This window comes from Podarcis raffonei, chromosome 4 (genome assembly GCF_027172205.1).
Source record: "Podarcis raffonei isolate rPodRaf1 chromosome 4, rPodRaf1.pri, whole genome shotgun sequence".
In the NCBI taxonomy this organism is placed as follows: Eukaryota; Metazoa; Chordata; class Lepidosauria; order Squamata; family Lacertidae; genus Podarcis; species Podarcis raffonei.
Window position 1 is genome coordinate 86,280,921 of NC_070605.1, and position 10,223 is coordinate 86,291,143.

The following is a 10,223-nucleotide window of genomic DNA, read 5'->3' on the forward strand; positions in this document are numbered from 1 at the left end:
AAGTGGTCGAGGGCTGATTTCTTGTCTTGTGATAAAAAGCCTTCTGTTTCGACCCCCAAACCTTTCAGGGGAGCATTTGCAACTGTTTGGCACCATTTTTGAGTGAATTGCCGAAAGTCATATTTTTGATGAAATTGTGACCCCGGGGCTTAGGGATTTTTTCAAAAAATATTTTTCTGCCGGTTAAGTGGTCGAGGGCTGATTTCTTGTGCTGTGATAAAAAGCCTTCTGTGTCGACCCCCAAACCTCTCAGGGGAGTATTTGCAACCGTTTGACACCATTTTTGAGTGAATTGGAGAACGTCAGATTTTTGCTGAAATTGTGACCCAGGGGCTTAGGGATTTTTTCAAAAAAATCTTTTTCTGCCGGTTAAGTTGTCAAGGGCTGATTTCTTGTGGTGTGATAAAAAGCCTTCTGTTTCGACCCCCAAACAATTCAGGGGAGCATTTGCAACCGTTTGGCACCATTTTTGAGTGAATTGCCGAAAGTCAGATTTTTGATGAAATTGTGACCCCGGGGCTTAGGGATTTTTTCAAAAAAATATTTTTCTGCCAGTTAAGTTGTTGAGGGTTGATTTACTGTCCTGTGATAAAAAGCCTTCTGTTTCGACCCCCAAATCTCTCAGGGGAGCATTTGCAACCGTTTGACACCATTTTTGAGTGAATTGGAGAACTTCAGATTTTTGCTGAAATTGTGCCCCCGGGGGTTAGGGATTTTTTCAAAAAAATATTTTTCTGCCGGTTATGTTGTTTAAGGCTGATTTACTGTCCAGTGATAAAAAGCCTTCTGTTTCGACCCCCAAACCTTTCAGGGGAGCATTTGCAACCGTTTGGCACCATTTTTGAGTGAATTGCCGAAAGTCAGATTTTTTATGAAATTGTGGCCACCGGGGTTTAGGGATTTTTTCAAAAAAATATTTTTCTGCCGGTTAAGTGGTCGAGGGCTGATTTCTTGTTCTGTGATAAAAAGCCTTCTGTTTCGACCCCCAAACATTTCAGGGGAGCATTTGCAACCGTTTGGCACCATTTTTGAGTGAATTGCCGAAAGTCAGATTTTTGATGAAATTGTGACCCCGGGGCTTAGGGATTTTTTCAAAAAAATATTTTTCTGCCGGTTATGTTGTTGAGGGCTGATTTACTGTCCTGTAGTAAAAAGCCTTCTGTTTCGACCCCCAAACCTTTCCGAGGAGCATTTGCAACGGTTTGCACCATTTTTGAGTGAATTGCCGAAAGGCAGATTTTTGATGAAATTGTGACCCTGGGGCTTAGGGATTTTTTCAAAAAAATCTTTTTCTGCTGGTTATGTTGTCGAGGGCTGATTTACTGTCCTGTGATAAAAAGCCTTCTGTTTCGACCCCCAAACCTTTCAGGGGAGCATTTGCAACCGTTTGGCACCATTTTTGAGTGAATTGCCGAAAGTCAGATTTTTTATGAAATTGTGACCCCGGGGCTTAGGGATTTTTTCAAAAAAATATTATTCTGCGAGTTAAGTTGTCTAGGGCTGATTTACTGTCCTGTGATAAAAAGCCTTCTCTTTAGACCCCCAAACCTTTCAGGGGACCATTTGCAACCGATTGGCACCATTTTTGAGTGAATTGGAGAACGTCAGATTTTTGCTGAAATTGTGACCCCGGGGCTTAGGGATTTTTTCAAAAAAATATTTTTCTGCCGGTTAAGTGGTCGAGGGCTGATTTCTTGTCCTGTGATAAAAAGCCTTCTGTTTCGACCCCCAAACCTTTCCGAGGAGCATTTGCAACCATTTGGCACCATTTTTGAGTGAATAGCCGAAAGTCAGATTTTTGCTGAAATTGTGACCCCGGGGCTTAGGGATTTTTTCAAAAAAATATTATTCTGCGAGTTAAGTTGTCTAGGGCTGATTTACTGTCCTGTGATAAAAAGCCTTCTGTTTAGACCCCCAAACCTTTCAGGGGAGCATTTGCAACTGTTTGGCACCATTTTTGAGTGAATTGGAGAACGTCAGATTTTTGCTGAAATTGTGACCCCGGGGCTTAGGGATTTTTTCAAAAAAATATTTTTCTCCCGGTTATGTTGTCGAGGGCTGATTTCTTGTGCTGTGATAAAAAGCCTTCTGTTTCGACCGCCAAACCTCTCAGGGGAGCACTTGCAACCGTTTGACACCATTTTTGAGTGAATTGGAGAACATCAGATTTTTGCTGAAATTGTGACCCCGGGGCTTAGGGATTTTTTCAAAAAAATATTTTTCTGCCGGTTAAGTGGTCGAGGGCTGATTTCTTGTCCTGTGATAAAAAGCCTTCTGTTTCGACCCCCAAACCTTTCAGGGGAGCATTTGCAACCGGTTGGCAACATTTTTGAGTGAATTGGAGAACGTCAGATTTTTGCTGAAATTGTGACCCCGGGGCTTAGGGATTTTTTCAAAAAAATATTTTTCTGCCGGTTAAGTGGTCGAGGGCTGATTTCTTGTCCTGTGATAAAAAGCCTTCTGTTTTAACCCCCAAACCTTTCAGGGGAGCATTTGCAACCGTTTGGCACCATTTTTGAGTGAATTGGAGAACGTCAGATTTTTGCTGAAATTGTGACCCCGGGGCTTAGGGATTTTTTCAAAAAAATATTTTTCTGCCGGTTATGTTGTCGAGGGCTGATTTCTTGTGCTGTGATAAAAAGCCTTCTGTTTCGACCGCCAAACCTCTCAGGGGAGCACTTGCAACCGTTTGACACCATTTTTGAGTGAATTGGAGAACATCAGATTTTTGCTGAAATTGTGACCCCGGGGCTTAGGGATTTTTTCAAAAAAATATTTTTCTGCCGGTTAAGTGGTCGAGGGCTGATTTCTTGTCCTGTGATAAAAAGCCTTCTGTTTCGACCCCCAAACCTTTCAGGGGAGCATTTGCAACCGTTTGGCACCATTTTTGAGTGAATTGCCAAAAGGCAGATTTTTTATGAAATTGTGGCCACCGGGTCTTAGGGATTTTTTCAAAAAAATATTTTTCTGCCGGTTAAGTGGTCGAGGGCTGATTTCTTGTTCTGTGATAAAAAGCCTTCTGTTTCGACCCCCAAACATTTCAGGGGAGCATTTGCAACGGTTTGCACCATTTTTGAGTGAATTGCCGAAAGTCAGATTTTTGATGAAATTGTGACCCCGGGGCTTAGGGATTTTTTCAAAAAAATATTTTTCTGCCGGTTATGTTGTTGAGGGCTGATTTACTGTCCTGTAGTAAAAAGCCTTCTGTTTCGACCCCCAAACCTTTCCGAGGAGCATTTGCAACGGTTTGCACCATTTTTGAGTGAATTGCCGAAAGGCAGATTTTTGATGAAATTGTGACCCTGGGGCTTAGGGATTTTTTCAAAAAAATCTTTTTCTGCCGGTTAAGTGGTCGAGGGCTGATTTACTGTCCTGTGATAAAAAGCCTTCTGTTTCGACCCCCAAACCTTTCAGCGGAGCATTTGCAACCGGTTGGCACCATTTTTGAGTGAATTGGAGAACGTCAGAATTTTATTGAAATTGTGACCCCGGTGCTTAGGGATTTTTTCAAAAAAATATTTTTCTGCTGGTTAAGTGGTCGAGGGCTGATTTCTTGTTCTGTGATAAAAAGCCTTCTGTTTCGACCCCCAAACATTTCAGGGGAGCATTTGCAACGGTTTGCACCATTTTTGAGTGAATTGCCGAAAGTCAGATTTTTGATGAAATTGTGACCCCGGGGCTTAGGGATTTTTTCAAAAAAATATTTTTCTGCCGGTTATGTTGTTGAGGGCTGATTTACTGTCCTGTAGTAAAAAGCCTTCTGTTTCGACCCCCAAACCTTTCCGAGGAGCATTTGCAACGGTTTGCACCATTTTTGAGTGAATTGCCGAAAGGCAGATTTTTGATGAAATTGTGACCCTGGGGCTTAGGGATTTTTTCAAAAAAATCTTTTTCTGCCGGTTAAGTGGTCGAGGGCTGATTTACTGTCCTGTGATAAAAAGCCTTCTGTTTCGACCCCCAAACCTTTCAGCGGAGCATTTGCAACCGGTTGGCACCATTTTTGAGTGAATTGGAGAACGTCAGAATTTTATTGAAATTGTGACCCCGGTGCTTAGGGATTTTTTCAAAAAAATATTTTTCTGCCGGTTAAGTGGTCGAGGGCTGATTAATTGTCCTGTGATAAAAAGCCTTCTGTTTTGACCCCCAAACCTTTCAGGGGAGCATTTGCAACCGATTGGCACCATTTTTGAGTGAATTGGAGAACGTTAGATTTTTGCTGACATTGTGACCCCGGGGCTTAGGGATTTTTCAAAAAAATATTTTTCTGCTGGTTAAGTGGTCGAGGTCTGATTTACTGTCCTGTGATAAAAAGCCTTCTGTTTTGACCCCCAAACCTTTCAGGGGAGCATTTGCAACCGTTTGGCACCATTTTTGAGTGAATTGCCGAAAGTCAGATTTTTGATGAAATTGTGACCCCGGGGCTTAGGGATTTTTTCAAAAAAATATTTTTCTGCCGGTTATGTTGTTTAAGGCTGATTTACTGTCCAGTGATAAAAAGCCTTCTTTTTCGACCCCCAAACCTTTCAGGGGAGCATTTCCAACCGTTTGGCACCATTTTTGAGTGAATTGCCGAAAGTAAGATTTTTGATGAAATTGTGACCCTGGGGCTTATGGATTTTTTCAAAAAAATCTTTTTCTGCCGGTTATGTTGTCGAGGGCTGATTTCTTGTGCTGTGATAAAAAGCCTTCTGTTTCGACGGCCAAACCTCTCAGGGGAGCATTTGCAACCATTTGACACCATTTTTGAGTGAATTGGAGAACGTCAGATTTTTGATGAAATTGTGACCCCGGGGCTTAGGGATTTTTTCAAAAAAATATTTTTCTGCCGGTTAAGTGGTCGAGGGCTGATTTCTTGTCCTGTGATAAAAAGCCTTCTGTTTCGACCCTCAAACCTTTCCGAGGAGCATTTGCAACCGTTTGGCACCAATTTTGATTGAATTGCCGAAAGGCAGATTTTTGATGAAATTGTGACCCTGGGGCTTAGGGATTTTTTCAAAAAAATCTTTTTCTGCCAGTTAAGTGGTCGAGGGCTGATTTACTGTCCTGTGATAAAAAGCCTTCTGTTTCGACCCCCAAACCTTTCAGCGGAGCATTTGCAACCGGTTGGCACCATTTTTGAGTGAATTGGAGTACGTTAGATTTTTGCTGACATTGTGACCCCGGGGCTTAGGGATTTTTCAAAAAAATATTTTTCTGCCGGTTAAGTGGTTGAGGGCTGATTTACTGTCCTGTGATAAAAAGCCTTCTGTTTCGACCCCCAAACCTTTCAGCGGAGCATTTGCATCCGTTTGGCACCATTTTTTAGTGAATTGCCGAAAGTCAGATTTTTGATGAAATTGTGACCCCGGGGCTTAGGGATTTTTTCAAAAAAATATTTTTCTGCCGGTTATGTTGTTGAGGGCTGGTTAACTGTCCTGTGATAAAAAGCCTTCTGTTTCGACCCCCAAACCTTTCAGGGGAGCATTTCCAACCGTTTGGCACCATTTTTGAGTGAATTGCCGAAAGTAAGATTTTTGATGAAATTATGACCCCGGGGCTTATGGATTTTTTCAAAAAAATCTTTTTCTGCCGGTTATGTTGTCGAGGGCTGATTTCTTGTGCTGTGATAAAAAGCCTTCTGTTTCGACCGCCAAACCTCTCAGGGGAGCATTTGCAACCGTTTGATACCATTTTTGAGTGAATTGGAGAACGTCAGGTTTTTGATGAAATTGTGACCCCGGGGCTTAGGGATTTTTTTAAAAAAAATACTTTTCTGCCGGTTAAGTGGTCGAGGTCTGATTTCTTGTGGTGTGATAAAAAGCCTTCTGTTTCGACCGCCAAACCTCTCAGGGGAGCATTTGCAACCGTTTGGCACCATTTTTGAGTGAATTGGAGAACGTCAGGTTTTTGCTGAAATTGTGACTCTGGGGCTTAGGGATTTTTTCAAAAAAATCTTTTTCTGCCGGTTATGTTGTCGAGGGCTGATTTCTTGTGCTGTGATAAAAAGCCTTCTGTTTACACCCCCAAACCTTTCAGGGGACCATTTGCAACCGATTGGCACCATTTTTGAGTGAATTGGAGAACGTCAGATTTTTGCTGAAATTGTGACCCCGGGGCTTAGGGATTTTTTCAAAAAAATATTTTTCTGCCGGTTATGTTGTTGAGGGCTGAATTACTGTCCTGTGTTAAAAAGCCTTCTGTTTCGACCGCCAAACCTCTCAGGGGAGCATTTGCAAACGTTTGAAACCATTTTTGAGTGAATAGGAGAACATCAGATTTTTGCTGAAATTGTGACCCCGGGGCTTAAGGATTTTTTCAAAAAAATCTTTTTCTGCCGATTAAGTGGTCGAGGGCTGATTTCTTGTCCTGTGATAAAAAGCCTTCTGTTTCGACCCCCAAACCTTTCAGGGGAGCATTTACAACCGTTTGGCACCATTTTTAAGTGAATTGCCAAAAGGCAGATTTTTAATGAAATTGTGGCCCCGGGGCTTAGGGATTTTTTCAAAAAAATATTTTTTTCCGATTAAGTTGTCGAGGGCTGATTTCTTGTGCTGTGATAAAAAGCCTTCTGTTTCGACCGCCAAACCTTTCACGGGAGCATTTGAAACCGATTGGCACGATTTTTGAGTGAATTGGAGAACGTCAGATTTTTGCTGAAATTGTGAACCCGGGGCTTAGGGATTTTTCAAAAAAATCTTTTTCTGCCGGTTAAGTGGTCGAGGGCTGATTTACTGTCCTGTGATAAAAAGCCTTCTGTTTCGACCCCCAAACCTTTCAGCGGAGCATTTGTAACCGGTTGGCAACATTTTTGAGTGAATTGGAGAACGTTAGATTTTTGCTGACATTGTGACCCCGGGGCTTAGGGATTTTTCAAAAAAATATTTTTCTGCCGGTTAAGTGGTCGAGGGCTGATTTACTGTCCTGTGATAAAAAGCCTTCTGTTTTGACCCCCAAACCTTTCAGGGGAGCATTTGCAACCGTTTGGCACCATTTTTGAGTGAATTGCCGAAAGTCAGATTTTTGATGAAATTGTGACCCCGGGGCTTAGGGATTTTTTCAAAAAAATATTTTTCTGCCGGTTATGTGGTTTAAGGCTGATTTACTGTCCAGTGATAAAAAGCCTTCTGTTTCGACCCCCAAACCTTTCAGGGGAGCATTTCCAACCGTTTGGCACCATTTTTGAGTGAATTGCCGAAAGGCAGATTTTTGCTGAAATTGTGACCCCGGGGCTTATGGATTTTTTCAAAAAAATCTTTTTCTGCCGGTTATGTTGTCGAGGGCTGATTTCTTGTGCTGTGATAAAAAGCCTTCTGTTTCGACCGCCAAACCTCTCAGGGGAGCATTTGCAACCGTTTGGCACCATTTCTGAGTGAATTGGAGAACGTAAGATTTTTGCTGAAATTGTGACCCCGGGGCTTAGGGATTTTTTCAAAAAAATATTTTTCTGCCGGTTAAGTTGTCGAGGGCTGATTTACTGTCCTGTGATTAAAAGCCTTCTGTTTCGACCCCCAAACCTTTCAGCGGAGCATTTGCCACCGGTTGGCACCATTTTTGAGTGAATTGGAAAATGTCAGATTTTTGATGAAATTGTGACCCCGGGGTTAGGGATTTTTTCAAAAAAATATTTTTCTTCCGGTTAAGTTGTCGAGGGCTGATTTCTTGTGCTGTGATAAAAAGCCTTCTGTTTCGACCGCCAAACCTTTCAGCGGAGCATTTGCAACCGGTTGGCAACATTTTTGAGTGAATTGCCGAAAGTCAGATTTTTGATGAAATTGTGACCCCGGGGCTTAGGGATTTTTTCAAAAAAATATTTTTCTGCCGGTTAAGTGGTCGAGGGCTGATTTACTGTCCTGTGATAAAAAGCCTTCTGTTTCGACCCCCAAACATTTCAGGTGAGCATTTGCAACCGTTTGGCACCATTTTTGAGTGAATTGCCGAAAGTCAGATTTTTGATGAAATTGTGACCCCGGGGCTTAGGGATTTTTTCAAAAAAATATTTTTCTGCCGGTTATGTTGTTGAGGGCTGATTTACTGTCCTGTAGTAAAAAGCCTTCTGTTTCGACCCCCAAACCTTTCCGAGGAGCATTTGCAACGGTTTGCACCATTTTTGAGTGAATTGCCGAAAGGCAGATTTTTGCTGAAATTGTGACCCTGGGGCTTAGGGATTTTTTCAAAAAAATCTTTTTCTGCCGGTTAAGTGGTCGAGGGCTGATTTACTGTCCTGTGATAAAAAGCCTTCTGTTTCGACCCCCAAACCTTTCAGCGGAGCATTTGCAACCGCTTGGCACCATTTTTGAGTGAATTGGAGAACGTCAGAATTTTATTGAAATTGTGACCCCAGTGCTTAGGGATTTTTTCAAAAAAATATTTTTCTGCCGGTTAAGTGGTCGAGGGCTGATTAATTGTCCTGTGATAAAAAGCCTTCTGTTTTGACCCCCAAACCTTTCAGGGGAGCATTTGCAACCGATTGGCACCATTTTTGAGTGAATTGGAGAACGTTAGATTTTTGCTGACATTGTGACCCCGGGGCTTAGGGATTTTTCAAAAAAATATTTTTCTGCCGGTTAAGTTGTCGAGGGCTGATTTCTTGTGCTGTGATAAAAAGCCTTCTGTTTTGACCCCCAAACCTTTCAGGGGAGCATTTGCAACCGTTTGGCACCATTTTTGAGTGAATTGCCGAAAGTCAGATTTTTGATGAAATTGTGACCCCGGGGCTTAGGGATTTTTTCAAAAAAACATTTTTCTGCCGGTTATGTTGTTTAAGGCTGATTTACTGTCCAGTGATAAAAAGCCTTCTGTTTCGACCCCCAAACCTTTCAGGGGAGCATTTCCAACCGTTTGGCACCATTTTTGAGTGAATTGCCGAAAGTAAGATTTTTGATGAAATTGTGACCCTGGGGCTTATGGATTTTTTCAAAAAAATCTTTTTCTGCCGGTTATGTTGTCGAGGGCTGATTTCTTGTGCTGTGATAAAAAGCCTTCTGTTTCGACGGCCAAACCTCTCAGGGGAGCATTTGCAACCATTTGACACCATTTTTGAGTGAATTGGAGAACGTCAGATTTTTGCTGAAATTGTGACCCCGGGGCTTAGGGATTTTTTCAAAAAAATCTTTTTCTGCCGGTTAAGTGGTCGAGGGCTGATTTCTTGTGCTGTGATAAAAAGCCTTCTGTTTCGACCGCCAAACCTTTCAGCGGAGCATTTGCAACCGGTTGGCAACATTTTTGAGTGAATTGCCGAAAGTCAGATTTTTGATGAAATTGTGACCCCGGGGCTTAGGGATTTTTTCAAAAAAATATTTTTCTGCCGGTTAAGTGGTCGAGGGCTGATTTACTGTCCTGTGATAAAAAGCCTTCTGTTTCGACCCCCAAACATTTCAGGTGAGCATTTGCAACCGTTTGGCACCATTTTTGAGTGAATTGCCGAAAGTCAGATTTTTGATGAAATTGTGACCCCGGGGCTTAGGGATTTTTTCAAAAAAATATTTTTCTGCCGTTATGTTGTTGAGGGCTGATTTACTGTCCTGTAGTAAAAAGCCTTCTGTTTCGACCCCCAAACCTTTCCGAGGAGCATTTGCAACGGTTTGCACCATTTTTGAGTGAATTGCCGAAAGGCAGATTTTTGATGAAATTGTGACCCTGGGGCTTAGGGATTTTTTCAAAAAAATCTTTTTCTGCCGGTTAAGTGGTCGAGGGCTGATTTACTGTCCTGTGATAAAAAGCCTTCTGTTTCGACCCCCAAACCTTTCAGCGGAGCATTTGCAACCGGTTGGCACCATTTTTGAGTGAATTGGAGAACGTCAGAATTTTATTGAAATTGTGACCCCGGTGCTTAGGGATTTTTTCAAAAAAATATTTTTCTGCCGGTTAAGTGGTCGAGGGCTGATTAATTGTCCTGTGATAAAAAGCCTTCTGTTTTGACCCCCAAACCTTTCAGGGGAGCATTTGCAACCGATTGGCACCATTTTTGAGTGAATTGGAGAACGTTAGATTTTTGCTGACATTGTGACCCCGGGGCTTAGGGATTTTTCAAAAAAATATTTTTCTGCCGGTTAAGTGGTCGAGGTCTGATTTACTGTCCTGTGATAAAAAGCCTTCTGTTTTGACCCCCAAACCTTTCAGGGGAGCATTTGCAACCGTTTGGCACCATTTTTGAGTGAATTGCCGAAAGTCAGATTTTTGATGAAATTGTGACCCCGGGGCTTAGGGATTTTTTCAAAAAAACATTTTTCTGCCGGTTTTGTTGT